Consider the following 14,452-nt stretch of genomic DNA (forward strand, 5'->3'; position numbering starts at 1 on the left):
AGAAAGGAAGCTCTGTGTCTGCAATTATTCAAAGGTCACCTTGAGTTTCATCCGGAACTGGTGAGGAGGCAAGATGGATCAGATAACCTAACTTTCCCTCTTGGATTCCAATGAGATGAATTAGAATATGCGAGAGAGAAAAATCGTTGGAAAGGGGAGAGTAGATCCTTTCCTTGCAGGTGCTATTTTGCACTTGGCTTGGCACCATGAGCCACAGTGGCATGTGAAACAGCACATGGATCTCTGGAGAAGTCAGCTGGCCTAGTGTGAAGACCCGGTCTCTCCTCCATGAGAAAATAGAGCCAGGAATGAGGGAGGCACTGGTGGAGCCTCTAGCAAACAGGAGCTTTGAGCCACAGGTGTCTTTATGTCCTCCCTGCCCACTGGTCTCTGAAACTCCCAGTGAAGGAATTTCTGACGGAAGAAGAATGAATCCTGAATCTCATTGAGGCCGGAGGGTGAATTGATGGTCCAAGCAGGAACTAAATAACCCCATAGATCAATGTCAATGAGACTGTGTTGAGCGCAGCTAATTACAGCCACCAGAGCTGGGAAGGTGAGAGGTAGAGAGGGAAGAATTAGCATGAAGCTGCCAGTGAGCGAGGATTAAAGGCAGCCACCCTCTATTCTAACTTCACTCAGTGACAGACACTATGATCTGCCACACCAGAGCCTGGCTGAGCAGCCAGTGGTGGGACAAATCGTTCAGTAAATGGACTCTGGTGCTCACGGGAAAAAAAGAGGGCAAAATGAGCAGCTGGCTTGCAAAATGGTGCCGACTAGGTACAGGCTTTGAACTCCTGGCTGAGAGCCAAACCAATCCTGAGCATACCCTTACTGGCAACTCCAGGCCGCTGGTCTGCAGCAACAAGGGAAAAGGAGCAAGGTCCACCAAAGAGCTCTGGTAATACTAATTATACACACTTCCCAAGTGAAGGTCTTGGAGCACTTCACAAACATTGGCAAAGCCTCACAACACCCCTGCAAATGTGGATCAGTAGGACTAGCTCCACTCTCCATAGAAAAGCTCAGTCACTTGCCCAAATCGGTGTTAGAGAACTAAGTGTGCCAATCAAAGCCCCCTGCTCTAACTGCTCACCCAGGCTGCCTCCCTGAGTTTGCCTGGAGAGAAACAGACCCTCCCCTCGCCTCGCTGGCCTTGGTGACTATGGCCTTCTGATGGATTCGTAGGGCCACTTTCAGATTTGGCAAAAAGAATGGAAGCCCCTGGAAATCAACAGGGTTTCAGCCTGCTCCTTAATTGGCTTGGAGTCATAGAAATGAAAGATTGAGGAGGGCTTCCAGTCAGTGCTGGTTTGTTTTCTATAATGCTCTCCAAGTGCAGCTAGCTTAAATGCCTCATGATAGGAGTACCTCCCCTTGGCTCTAATCTCCAGATGGGACCATCTGGTATTATTGGTCCTGGTCTATAAAAAGAAGCACAGCTTCCATTCCAGTGAACCACCCTGAATCCTGAGTTGGGAAGACAGGTGGGGGTGGTGAAGCTTTACTGGAATGACAGAGGTGGCTTCTGTCCACCCCATCCCTCATCTTCTGCTGGGGCAGTGGGGAGAGTGATACACATAGGGGCCCTCTGCTGGGACTGCAGGGCACTGATGTTTCTTTCTTCCCAGACCAGGCCCCAGTGTTTTTGAAGATCAGGAACAAAGGGCTGAGAAGACAGATCCCAGCCAGCTTGATGGCCCTCATGCGCTTGAAGATATTCCTCTCAAAGCAAACGCCATGAGCTGAAGTCCTCACAGTCCTTGCCAATGACCACAGGCAGCTCTGGTGACGAGGTGCCTTCTCCAGGCCCATACACAGGAATTTCAGTGTGTGGGGGGGTGCCAGCTGTGGGAGGGGCTCATAGCTGTCCCCTGCCCTGCAGCCCAGACCCACTCCCAGCCTCGCTCCTGGGTGAGGAGGGGGGGGGGAAGGTCAGCCCCAAACCTTCCCCAAGTGGCCAGAGCACAGGGCAGGGAGGCTGGGCAATGTACTGCCCCAGCCTTCCCTAAGGGACCAGAATCGGCCCCATGGTGGGCCATGAAGGACTGTGTGGGGGTGGTGTGTTCACGCTCTTCTTGCATACAGGCCTGTTCTCCCATCTTTACTAGTTCTCCTTTCCCCCTCCAGCCCCCTGATAAATACTTCAGATGGGCTCAGGTCAAGACAAATGCCTTACGCCTGTCAGGGGACCAAACGTTCCTCTCCTAGAAGACAGACTGCCTGTCCAGCCAGTCGTTTATAAAGACTGCCCCACAGGTCCAGATGGACAGTCCCCAGCAGCAGGCACTGTACGTCTCTGGGGTAAGGAAGGATACCGTGGTGGTGCCAGCACAGGACAGGGAATCAGGACTCTGGGTTCCCTTCCCAGCTCTATCCCTCTCTGACCTGCTGTGTGATCTTCAACAAACTAGCTCTGCGCTCTCTCTTTCTGTGCCTCTGTTTCCCCATCTGTGAAATGGAGATTATGCTTTTTGATCCTTGTTTCAGCAAGTGGGTATTCATCGTACTGACTTTCCAATGGCTCCAGGCAGGAGAAGAATCTAACTGGGACATGGCTCTAGTCCTCAGCTCACAGCCATCAGAGAGGGGCAAGGCCTGCTCTATTTCTTCCCTGGGACCCAGTGCAGGATGGCTTTTCCCCATCCCATGAGAATTTTTGACATGTTGAAACATTTTCCAGTCTCAGATTGGGAGGCAAAGATGAAATCTCAAAAATTTTCAGAAACAGAAAAACTGGAAAAAAATCAGTTTGAGTCAATCAAAATGTTTAGACCATATTGAAAGGTGGTTTCAATGTTGATATGTTCCATTTTCAAGGAGTAGATTTACTAATATTTCCAAACAAAAAGTTGTTTCTACTCAGCTCCCTGCCCCTCAAAAAAACCTCTCCTGGTTCAACAAGCTCAACATTATTTTGTTACCAAACATTTGTGGAGTCGAGTGCTTCACTGAACCTGATTCTGATTCACAAATTGCTGGTCTCGCTGAATCAGCAATTTTCAGCAAAAAACTCCCAAGCAACTGTACCTGTGGTCTATCCCCCCGCCTAGTTTTCCTCTATAGTCACATACAGTTTCCCATTTAGAAATCCATATCCTTCCTGGCAGTTTTTGTTGTCTCTTCATTCTCCCACCTTCACCCTGCTGACTGTTTGGCCTTTCCTCAAAACACCTGCTAGTGATGCACCGATAAGCGGAGGCCAGGTGTCTGTTGCTAGTGTGCTGCAGCAGGTCAGAGTCCATAGTGGCAGAGAATCAGAGAAGAAATCCCTGGGCACCACCAGTCTCATTGGTAACTCCCTCCAATGGGGTGATCTTGATATTTTATTTACCTGTATCATTTCATCTTTTCAAAGAAAATAAAGGCCAGTAATAAGTGAGGAGGAATCAATTACGGCATGAGTAAGCCATGCCGTCTGCTGGATCTTTAAACCCGGAGCTGGCATTTCAGAAGAGTGGCATGTACACAAAAGAGCACCAGCTGGGATGCCAGATACAGTAACCCAAGGGGATGCTGCTAAATGTTACCTGCTTGCAGGATGAAAAGGTCTCATTTCAGTTGCCATAGGATAGAAACTTCACTCTGGCGGAACTGCAACAAAAGTTAGGAACAGCTGGCATGGGTTGGCCAGTTAGCCAAGGAACAGGGATGGGAATGACAGCAGCATAAGCGGCAGTGTGGAGTTTTCCATAGCAGTTTTAGGCAACACACTATGGGCATGTCTACACAGCAGGGCTAAACTCGAAATAAGTGACTCAACTTGAGCAAGGCTAATTGCGTAGCCTAAGTCAAAAGAGCTTATTTCTGCTTTGGGCGCTGTCTGCACAGCAGTTATTTCGAGAGAGAGCACTCTTCCTCCAACTTCCCTGACTCCTCGTATAATGAGGATTACAGGAGTAGGAGTAAGCAGCCTTCCAACTCAACATTATTTCAGCATTATGTCGAAATAACTGCTTGTGTGTGGACACAGATGATGTTATTTCAGAATAACATCAGCTATTCTGAAATAACAGTGCTGTGTGGACATAGCCCATGTGTGTGTGAGTAAGGGTTGCCGTACAGCAAGCCTAACATACTGACCAAAGGGATGATGTATCTATAGTATGGATGGAAAGAAGCAAAGTAACAGAGTTGAAATCTAGTTCAGAAAAGGACAGCATAGTGAGTAGAGAGAGACACATTTCTTGTAGGCATAACACTGAATCCTCTAGCTCAATGAAGTGGAGCATGAAGCCAGGTGGTGTTTGGAATCACATCACAGACCCGGATTAGCTGTGGGATGAGGTGTGGTTTCAGATTGAATGACACTGTAGCTCAGGACAAACGTTCTTAAAATATTCCACCTCCCAAAAGGTGGAAATTTCAAGAGATCAGCTGTTCCCAGGGCATTTCATCTGCATCCAGATGAGGCCAGAAATTACAGTTGGGTCCAACTTCCAACCAATCAGGTCTGGGGATTGGAATCAAAATATCACCCCAGAAATTCAAAAGGGCTGCATCTAGACTGGCATGATTTTGCACAAATACTTTTAACGGAAAAGTTTTTCTGTTAAAAGTATTTGCACAAGAGAGCGTCTATACTGGCATGTGCCTTTGCGCAAAAGATTTGCTTTTGCGCAAAAGCATCCGTGCCAGTGTAGACGCTTTCTTGTGCAAGAAAGCTCCGATGGCCATTTTAGCCATTGAGCTTTCTTGCGCAAGAAATTAACATGGCTGTCTGCACTGGCCCTCTTGCGCAAGAGGGCTTATCCCTGAGCGGGAGCGTCGGAGTATTTGCACAAGAACCACTGATTTTCTATATTACAAAGTCAGTGTTCTTGCGCAAATACTCGCGGCCAGTGTAGACAGGCGGCAAGACTTTGCGCAAAAGTGGCTGCTTTTGTGCAAAGTCATGCCAGTCTAGATGCAGCCAAGGAGTTGAGATTCTAAGTTAGATAAACAGAGATGTAAATAAGAGAGCAACTTACAATAGATGCAATGGCTTGAGATAGAATATAGGAGGGCAGATATACCACAGCTTTGTAGAGCCAACTGTAAACCTAAGAGGGCCACAGACCCTGACCCCGGCAAGGAAACAAAATCCTTTCTCCTTTAACCATGCCTCTGACAGCATCCTGGGTACAGCTGTTTATTTTAACACAGCTGATCATAAAGCAAGCCCAAAGCTCAGAGCAGGCAAATCCCTGGAGCAAGCTAAAGCCCTCAAAAGGAACCTATTACTGTTCATAATCCCGGGAACAAACACAGGCCTCTCTTTTTCTCATTTAAATAAATGATAATGAAAAGCAATCAGCGGCAGGCTTGCGTTCTCAATTATGATGCTGTGGCAGAAAGTTACCACTCAGAGGTGAGAGACGGAGTGGGGAAAACTATCATATTGGCGATGGAGGGAGAGAAATACTATCAAGCTGCATTGAGTTGTAATTGATAGGAATGTAATTTGTCTCTGTGCCACAATAAGAGGTATTTACTCTTCCATTGTCTCTAATGATGTTTTGTATAGCAACATATGTGTAATAAACCCAATTACAGGCTCTCAATGGCCTCCGAATCCTGCTTGCTCAACGCTTCGTTTCACTTCTTCTTTAATAGATGGGATTCCTTCCAAGCTCTCTCGAGCCCTAGTCCTGTCTGTTGGATCACTCACACCAGACTTAAGAGTTCTTTGCAGACAAAGACCCTTCTGCATGGCAAGACCCAGCAATTTCATGGAGGGCAGACTCAGCCACCTAATGGCACAACTGACTGCTAGTTACATGTTGGAAAGCACTACCACAGACTATAGGCAGAGGATAACATATGGATCTCATAGCACTTTGCAAGCATGAATGAGTTAACCCCATGTGATAGGTATATACGGTCACAAACTGGCTAGTGTGTATGCTTTCCACAGAGGGCAGTGGTGCGCAATCAGAACTCCTTAACTGTGTGCCATAGGCTCTATCCTGCTAACCAGCAGGGAAGATTTTCCATTTGCTCAGGTGGTAGAGGTATGAGTTCTTGGAGTAAGAGGATCAGATTTCCCTTCTTGCTATTGCCATGACTTTTTAAATCAATATCTAGTGCAGTGTAAATGATAACATGTTTTTAAATTGGCAATGTTCCCTCCTTGGCAAACCTGAGAAAATCAGCTTCTGGTAGAGGCAACTTTGTTGGGTTTGGCCAGGGATTAAAAATACCCAATTAAGTAGCTGACAGAAGGAAGGAGCAAAGCCTGGCAGTGTCCAAATCTGTGCAGTCTCATTGTAGGCTGCGTCGTCATGGAGCAGAAACATGCAAAGGGAAAATAGAGTTGCACATGCCCAGGTGTATGGAGGTGTGTGTATGTCGCTCTCCACACCACAGGCCAATTCCATCCCAGCTGCAATTTGACATCCATGGACTTGCAATGGAGCTTCATCAAGAAGAATCTGGCTCACTGTCTGTAAGATGTGGTAGGGGGAGGTGATGTGTGCACTCCCGTACAAAGAAATGAATGACAGGAGGCATTTATCAAATAGGCTCAAATTAAGGGGCATAATACTGCAGTCTACCATATGCAAAATGCCCATGGACTTTGTCTGATGTCAGTAAGAGCCTTCCTTGGTGAGACCGACAGGATTCGACTCAAAGGATTTTTAAATGGGATAATTTTAAGCTACTAATATTTACTGCCATGTTTAACGAGAAAGTCCCCACTCAAAACCCAGCCAAAACAAACGAGAGGGAGGGTTCAGGGGCTAGTGGTTAAAGAACAGGGAGTCAGGACTCCAGGGTTCTAGTCCCAGCTCTGCTTCTTATCCATTGCAGGACCTTGAGTAAGTCCTTTTCTCCTCCCTCTGCATCAGCCTGTGTAAACAGATAATGATAAAGGGGGGGAGGATTTGGGGGAGGCAAGTTCCCAAAAGGTCAGGCTGTCTAATTGCAAATCCCCCCCCCCCCCCCCCCGCAAGCTGACCCCGTGCTCTCAGCCTCCATTGTACCTTGGTCCCGAGCACACCTCTCTCACATGGCACAGGGGAGCCAGGACACCAACTTACAAAGATCAAACATCTCCCTCGGCAGCAGATTCCCTCTTCCTGTCACCAGCTTGGTCCCACCCTTGGATGCTCTCAGAACAGTCACTTGGGCTTATGAGTCTGTCAGTCTCCCCTGGCGCTCCGCTCCTTGACAGGGATGAGGAAGGCAAGAGAGGAGGGCAGAGCCTGCAACTCTCTCAGCTGGACACTTGATTATTTATAGCTCAGCAATGCAGAAAATAAAGGAGCAACCGGGACTGACTGAGTCTTCAAGCACTTGCATTCGTCCACGTGGCAGGAGGAAGGGCTCCGGGAACCTGCGCTACTGCTCTGTATCTCAGCAGGCGTCTGTGGAGATGGCACCTGCTCTCTACCTCTCTCAACAGGACCATCCTCTAGCCCTGGCCAGTGGAAGATGCTTCCTTCCCCCAAGATAAGGGTCCGAAGCTTGGAGCCCATAGGTCACTCAGGTCTTTGCCCCTACATTTGCCATAAGGGCTACGATACACCCCGTTATCTCATTGTCATGAGGAGCTGAGGCTCCCCTTCCTTCTCGCTGCTGTGCTGCTGAGGTGCTGACACAGGCAGGCTGTGTCTGGCTGGACTTGGTGTCCCTTATTGGCCCCGCTTCACACCAGCACCCCGGAGATGCTTCCAATCAGCTGAAGTCGGGCTCAGGCCTGGGTTTGCCATGCTGCTATTCTTTTAGTACGGAATGTACCAGGTCCAGGCCCACTGACAGGTGAGGTCAAAGGGGCAACTGCTCCAGGGCCTGATGATACAAAAAGGTCTGGCACTCCCAGCGGCTACCACTACTGCAGCAAGTGCTGTGGCCAGAGCCCCAGACTCTAAATTGTCATGTAGCGTGCTCCAGGCAGCTCGGAGGGCTGGCTGGTGGGGGAGCCATGGCATGGCATACTCCAGGCAGTGCTGAATGTCTCCAGCCCTGCCCTTCTGCCCGAGGTCCTGTCCCTTCTGGAGCACCCTGCCCAGGTCACCTTGCTCAGAGGCTCAGCATTTTGGTTGGTCCCCCTGACCAGGAGACAGTATCCCTAGTCAACCAGGGTCACAGTCGCCCTGCAACCTTGATGGAATGGTATTTTGGATATTGCTAATAGACCTGTTCCTTAAACATGGCTTTCCATGAATTGGCATATATATAATATAATATAATATTGTATGGCACCGATCTACCATGAGCCCTATCCATGATATCCATTATTCGTTTAGAGATGCCACAGTCAAGTAAGGGAAGGCACTTCCATTCTAAGTAACTGTTGTCCATACACCACAGCGAACAGCCTTGTATGCAGCCCAGGTCAATTTCAAGGGTTGAGTTGTCATCCTCTGCTGAGGCAAAGGCCTAGCTACTTCATGGACCACACTTCTCTACGGATGTTAAATATCGAGTAAATTACCAGTCGAGTAGTCGATGGAATGTCCATCAACAACTTGACTAGTCGATAGGCACTTCCACATTCCTCCTTTGAAATGTACAAGACCCCCTATTGGGCTCCTGTGCATTTCAAAGTAGAAGCGCCCACATAGAGCCTGGGATCGGTGGGGGACTCCACAGCTGACCCCCAGCTCTGCATGGTTCAAAATGCTGCGCTGGAACCCAGGATCAGCTGGGGAGTCCCCAGCTGACTCCGGGCTCCATGTGGCACTGCCACTTTGAAACACCGCAGTGGCACTTCAAAGGGGCAGCACCACACAGATGAGCTGGGTGCTCAACTTACCAAGGCGGCATTTCAAAGCAGCAGTGCTGCATGAAGCTCGGTACAGGCTCCATGTGGCGCTGCCACTTTGAAGTATCCCTTCCTTCCCCCCCCTTTGCTGCCTCTATCTGATAGAGGCAGCGCAGGGGCGGGGGAGGGGAATCGACTAGTCGACAAGTCCTTAACATCCTTACACTCCTCATACATCCCTGATCAATGGTCTAGGCTCTAGAGGGACATTGTTTCTGGAAGAGGGAAGGCTAGGCAGCTGGACAGAAATCCCTAGACTGGAACTCTGACTCTAGAGACTGAGAGGAAAGGATATTACTTAGTTTAGGGCTTGGCATGGCTCCCATTGAAGTCTCACACACACACACACACACACACACACACACACACACACACACACACACACACACGTATGACAGGTCACAAGGACTTTCTCCAACCTAACACACCACCCTACAAGCTACCTGATGGGCAGGGGAGGGGTCCCAGGCAAATCCCTGGAGTGAGCCCCTTCCTACACAACAGGAGCTACTTCTCTTAATTACTGTATTTGGTGCCTAGACACCACAACAGTAGACGAATTAAACAGATGGATCAAACTCATCAATTTTTGTAAAGACAAATGCCCTAGCATGGACTCCTAGTGAAATAAAATATACACCCAGAGGTGCAAACTGTCATAGGCAGATTGATCATGGTACAGGAAGGAAAAATTTGATTTTACCATCAAAAATGACAGATAAGAGCCAATGTTTTCATCTGCAGTGCTACAGAACCAGCATGTAATTCAAAACGGCCCAGGGAGTCTGTTTAGTTCAAATGTGCCTTCCTGAACATTGCACACTGAAATAAACCCAGCTGCCTTCATTTCACCCCGAGTATCACCAGAGAGGAACTCTCTGCTGCAGAACCGGCCAGCGGGGGAGACCCCCAATGCACACACATGGTATGCAATTCTCAACCGGGGCAGATACCTGCATCCAGACCCCGAGGCCAGATCCTTTCTAAACCGACAGCCACACAGCCCAGCCCAGCAAGAACTCGTCCCCTGCCTCTAGTGCCTAGGATGGTTTCCTCCAACCCTGCACTAAGTTCATTTGTCATGCCGCTGATCAGTAAGCACAAGCCAGTGTAGGTGAATCCCAGGGGACATCTTCAGTCTTATTTCAATGAACAACAATGGAAAGCGATCGGCACTGGGACTTGTGTGTTCAGTTACAGCACCATATGGGCATGGAGGAGGAAATAATTTCAAAACACCCTTTTCAGGGTACATACGGCGAATTCTGGGGGAGCGGGGCAGGCTCCCAGCTCTATCTGCTAGGCAGGGCTGGATCTCACCCAGTCCTAGGGGGTTCGGCAGGAATTTCTGTAGGATCCCTGAGAAGATCCCCAGCATGGAGCTTTGCATCCCAGACTCCAGTTCTGATCTGCATTTTGCTACCCAGCCAGCCACCTTTCTCCAGGGTCTAAAATGTCTCTCCAGTGTCACCACTAGAGAGCCAAAGTGGAGCTCAGCTTCCAAATCCTGTACAGAGCAGCTGGCCAGATAACCAGCCACTGGTGCGTAGCACGTACTACTTGAGTTGGCTCTTCCCCGGTGGGCTGCTTTTACCCGTGGAGCTGGGGATGCGATTCCCCGCTCATGCAGACCTATGCGTGCTAGCGCGCTCCTCAGCAGCATGGGCAGCAGCAAGCGGAATCTGGGCGGAGCAGGGCAGGGGGTGGCTAGTCCATGTCAGCGCTTCTCGTTGCCGCACTATTCACAAGTCACCTGGACTACGGCATATTAGGGTCTCGGCTAACTTGCTAACTTCTGCTTTTCCAGCTGGGCAGCCCCTTCTTTGCTCTAGCCCGGGCAGCAGACTCCAGGTTTGCAGCCAAACCATCTTGCCTTGCCCGTCTGTCCTGCAGCCAATCTACCCCTGCACGGGGCAGTGCAGGCAACTCCTACTCCAGTCTACGCCCACCTCAGACCTTTGTCTCTAGTTCACATTATGCAGCGTCCCCAGGCTCTCCTCCTGGCTACCAGCTGTGAACACCTTCCATTGCACCTCCAAGGCAATTTCATTCATCTGTTGGCAGCCCCGGGTAGTTCATTCATACCAACTCCAACTGCCTACATGACCATCTCTGACTCCCTTTGGCCCAGAGGAGAAATTAACTCTTCCACACCCAGTGGGGAACACCACACAGGGAACGGAAAAGCCAAGTCATCAATTTCTTCGTGAAACCAAAACAGGGTGATCACAGGAGGCCCCTCTCCCCACTACAAGCTCTGCCTCCCTCAGGAGGGTTCTGAAAGGTTTGTCTTCTCCTTCCCTTAAGTCCTTCATGTTTGTGGCATCTGTGCACCAAGAGGTCCCAGAAGTAGTGGGTGGCAGCAGAGAGAAGAGATGTTGGGGTTGTTTCCACCATGAGAGGAACTGGGGCAGGAATCATGCTGGTTTTGCAGACTGAAGAGGCTGCAATAGAGCCAAAGGGAATGCTGACCCTTCTGAGGTTTGCCAGCCACTTGCTCAGCTATTGCTTGTTCCACGGCACATTCAGTGGTCTCCAGGAGAATTCTCCTTGATGGTGCAGTGCAACACACAGCCCTCCATCTCTGTTGTGATAGCCTCCCCTTTCATCTCTGCCACAGGACAGTCATGCCCTGGCTCCCTTCATGTCCTCAGCTCCCTTGGCTAGAGCACTGAGCTGGGTTTGCTCTCAGTCTGGCTCAGGCAAGGGCAAAATACCCTCCACAGGCCAGATCCAGCCGGCCAAACCACCAGATCCGGCTTGCGGACACAGCGAGGAGCCTCAGGAAGACTCCCTGCTTGCCCCGCGCTCCCCCCAACACCACTCAGAAAAGCAGATGCTGCGGCCATTTCTCTCTCTCAGCTGTGAGCACGGGGGAAGGAGAGGGGTGCTTCATGCACTGCTCCCACCCCCAGCACAATCCATTGGCAAATTTCTGACCAATGGGAGCTGCCTGTTTGAAGAACAGGCAGTGTGTAAAACACCACTCCTTCCTCCCCTCAGACTCTTATTCACCAATGCACATGGCCCCTGCAGCCAGTGCAGGGATGGGGCAGGCAGGGAAGCTGGCTGAGGAACATGCTGGGCTGCTGGCCAGGAGTCACCTAGGTAACTCTCTCAGCCAGAGTCTGCCTCTGGCACCCCAGCCCACCCTTCCTCCCAACCCTCTGTCCCCCTACTCCTGCCCCTCTACTCCACATAAGCCAGGGGTGTCCAAACTTTTTTCAAAGAGGGCCAGATTTGATGAAGTGAACATGCGTGAGGGCCGACCATTTTGCCTGACATTCTTTGAACCATTAAAATTAAATGCAAATTAACTATTTTATGCAAAGTTTATTGCAAACGGCATACTTTTCATTTCGTCACATGGATGACAAATCTAAACAGGTGTTAAATCACTCTGCCTTTCATATCTGAAGACCAGATGAAAAAAAAAAATCCAGGAAGCTGAAATATATGTCAGGAACATTGTAAAGTACATTACATATTATTGGTAATAAAGGTTGTCTGTCAATTTTAAGTTCAAAAAATATGAACAGGAACATAACACCAAGTATACATGTTGTGTCCAAATATATTTATAACTGATTTAGACCAACTGACATTAACTGAGATTTTACAATGTATTCATCTCAATACATATGGATTCGTTGGGGGCCATAAAAGATAGATATTGCCAAATTACCTGGGGGGCCGTATTAAACCGGAACACGGGCCGCAATTGGCCCGTGGGCCGGACTTTGGACATGCCTGACATAAGCCAAACCCTCTATCCTGCTCCTGAACTTATACCCCCTCTCAGACCCTGCACCCCAATCCTCTGCCCAAGGTTATAACCCAGCCCCCTGCACCTCCTCCTGCACCCCAGTCCCCTACTCTAGGTCACAACCCAAACCCCTGCACCCCAATCCTCTGCCCCAGGTCACAATCTAAACCCCTGAACCCCAATCCAGTGTCCCAGGTTACAACTGCCTCCTTCACCCAAACTCCCTCCCAGACCCCACATTCCCTCCTGCCCTCCAACCCCTTACCCCAAGCTCCCTTCTGCACCCAACCTCCCTCCCAGGCCTCAAACCTCCTCTATAAATATCATGGAAGAGTGCAGTCCTTGACGTCTTTCCAAATTCTTGGAGTAGCCCCCTATCAAAAATGATTGCCTATCCCTGGTCTTGCTGCAACACTAGCACATGTGGCTGTTCTGCTCCAAGGTACTTAGTTGGTCCAACTATAGGATAGTAGCAATCTTCATTGACAGATGTATATCACTAGACAGTGATGAAGCTATTAAAATTCCACTTAGACAACAGAAAGGTGGCTTAGAAATACTTCAGGGGAATACAGGCAGAGCTCCTGTTTTCTTGTAATTTCTCTTCAATGCCCGGTAAGTGTTGATTTCAGGATTTGAATAATTGATGAAAACATCTTGTGCCCTGGAGAGGTAGGTTCTGTAATTCTAAATCAGGGCAACCTGTGGAGACAGAGTGGGCCTCCTCTGATCAACTGGGGGTGACTAGGTTAAGCTGTTTCCCAGAGGAACAACTCTTCAGATAACTAGAAGTGGGCTAATAGTGCCAAAGGTTATCTGCAGGTGTTCCCAAGTCTGTAGGTGAATCTCTGTTGCCTATTTGTACCCGCTGAAGATTCATTTCCCACGGATGTTACTGCAAACAAATTCCCTGGCAGGAATGCTGCCAAGCAGTGAGTTGTAAGCAAACATGGGAGCATGTCTGAAGAATACAAATGCTGGCTGTGTAATTTTAGTTGCACTTGAATCTTGACCCAGAGGGACGCACTTTCAGGGTGGGGGAAGCATAGTGCAGGGGGCAGGTCAGGGCAGATGGACTCATGGTAAAAGGAGGGAGTGGGGAAGGGGTTTTAGTCACAGAATGAAACATCAAGTGACTCTTTTCCTTGTCCTTGAGATGTTGGTTTTTTTTTAGTTTTTAGACCTAAGCTCTCAGATCATTAAGCAGTTTTGTCTTCCTTCTGTAATGTGTCCAGCACACTTTAGGTCAGTGTTTCTTAACCTTTTTAAGACCAAGGAACACCAAACAATATTTTTTTTATGAGGGACAAAAAGGGTTGGGGAAAATTGACACATAATAATTATCCGACTCATGTCAGAGTAACTGGATTTCTTGGCCTGTGATATACAGGAGGTCAGACAAGATGATCTATTGGTCTCTTCTAGCCTTAATAACCTATGGTCTTACTCCAAAGCCCATTGAAATCCATATTGGCTTCAGTGAACTTAGGATCACACCGTATGCGTTTGATCAAAAGAGTTTGAACAACATAGTACCAATGTCTGGTTAACTTGCCAGGTATTTATAAGCTTGTTCATCATCATGGCACTTGAGCAACTTCCAAAAATAAAACAAAAACAAATGTTCAAACAGCTGCCACCAGAGTACACTGAAGTACAGCAGGGCACTGAACGCCCCTAGCCCACAGCAAACAACCCATAAGCGGCTATATGTTTGCATAAAGCAGTCAAATACATTTTGAACAACAAACAAATCAGGAAGAGCGAGAGCCTGTTGGAGGATGCTTTGTGAACAACAACAACAAAAAAGGGTTATGCATATTGAATAAATTATTCATTACAAACTGTTCACTCGGCTCCTATTGCAACTTATTTCCCAAGAGCCTAGAAGGGACATGAATCACACCCATTTGGAGAAACACGCCTCCTCTATT

General features: G+C 48.7%; 1 protein-coding gene across 1 annotated transcript in view; it reads right to left on the reverse strand.

The window, feature by feature from the left end:
- Window positions 1–14,452, reverse strand: part of MDGA1 (MAM domain containing glycosylphosphatidylinositol anchor 1) — a 240,777-nt gene that overhangs the window by 11,855 nt on the left and 214,470 nt on the right. The window lies entirely within an intron of this gene.

The sequence above is a fragment of the Pelodiscus sinensis genome, chromosome 3 (genome assembly GCF_049634645.1).
Source record: "Pelodiscus sinensis isolate JC-2024 chromosome 3, ASM4963464v1, whole genome shotgun sequence".
Taxonomy (NCBI): Eukaryota; Metazoa; Chordata; order Testudines; family Trionychidae; genus Pelodiscus; species Pelodiscus sinensis.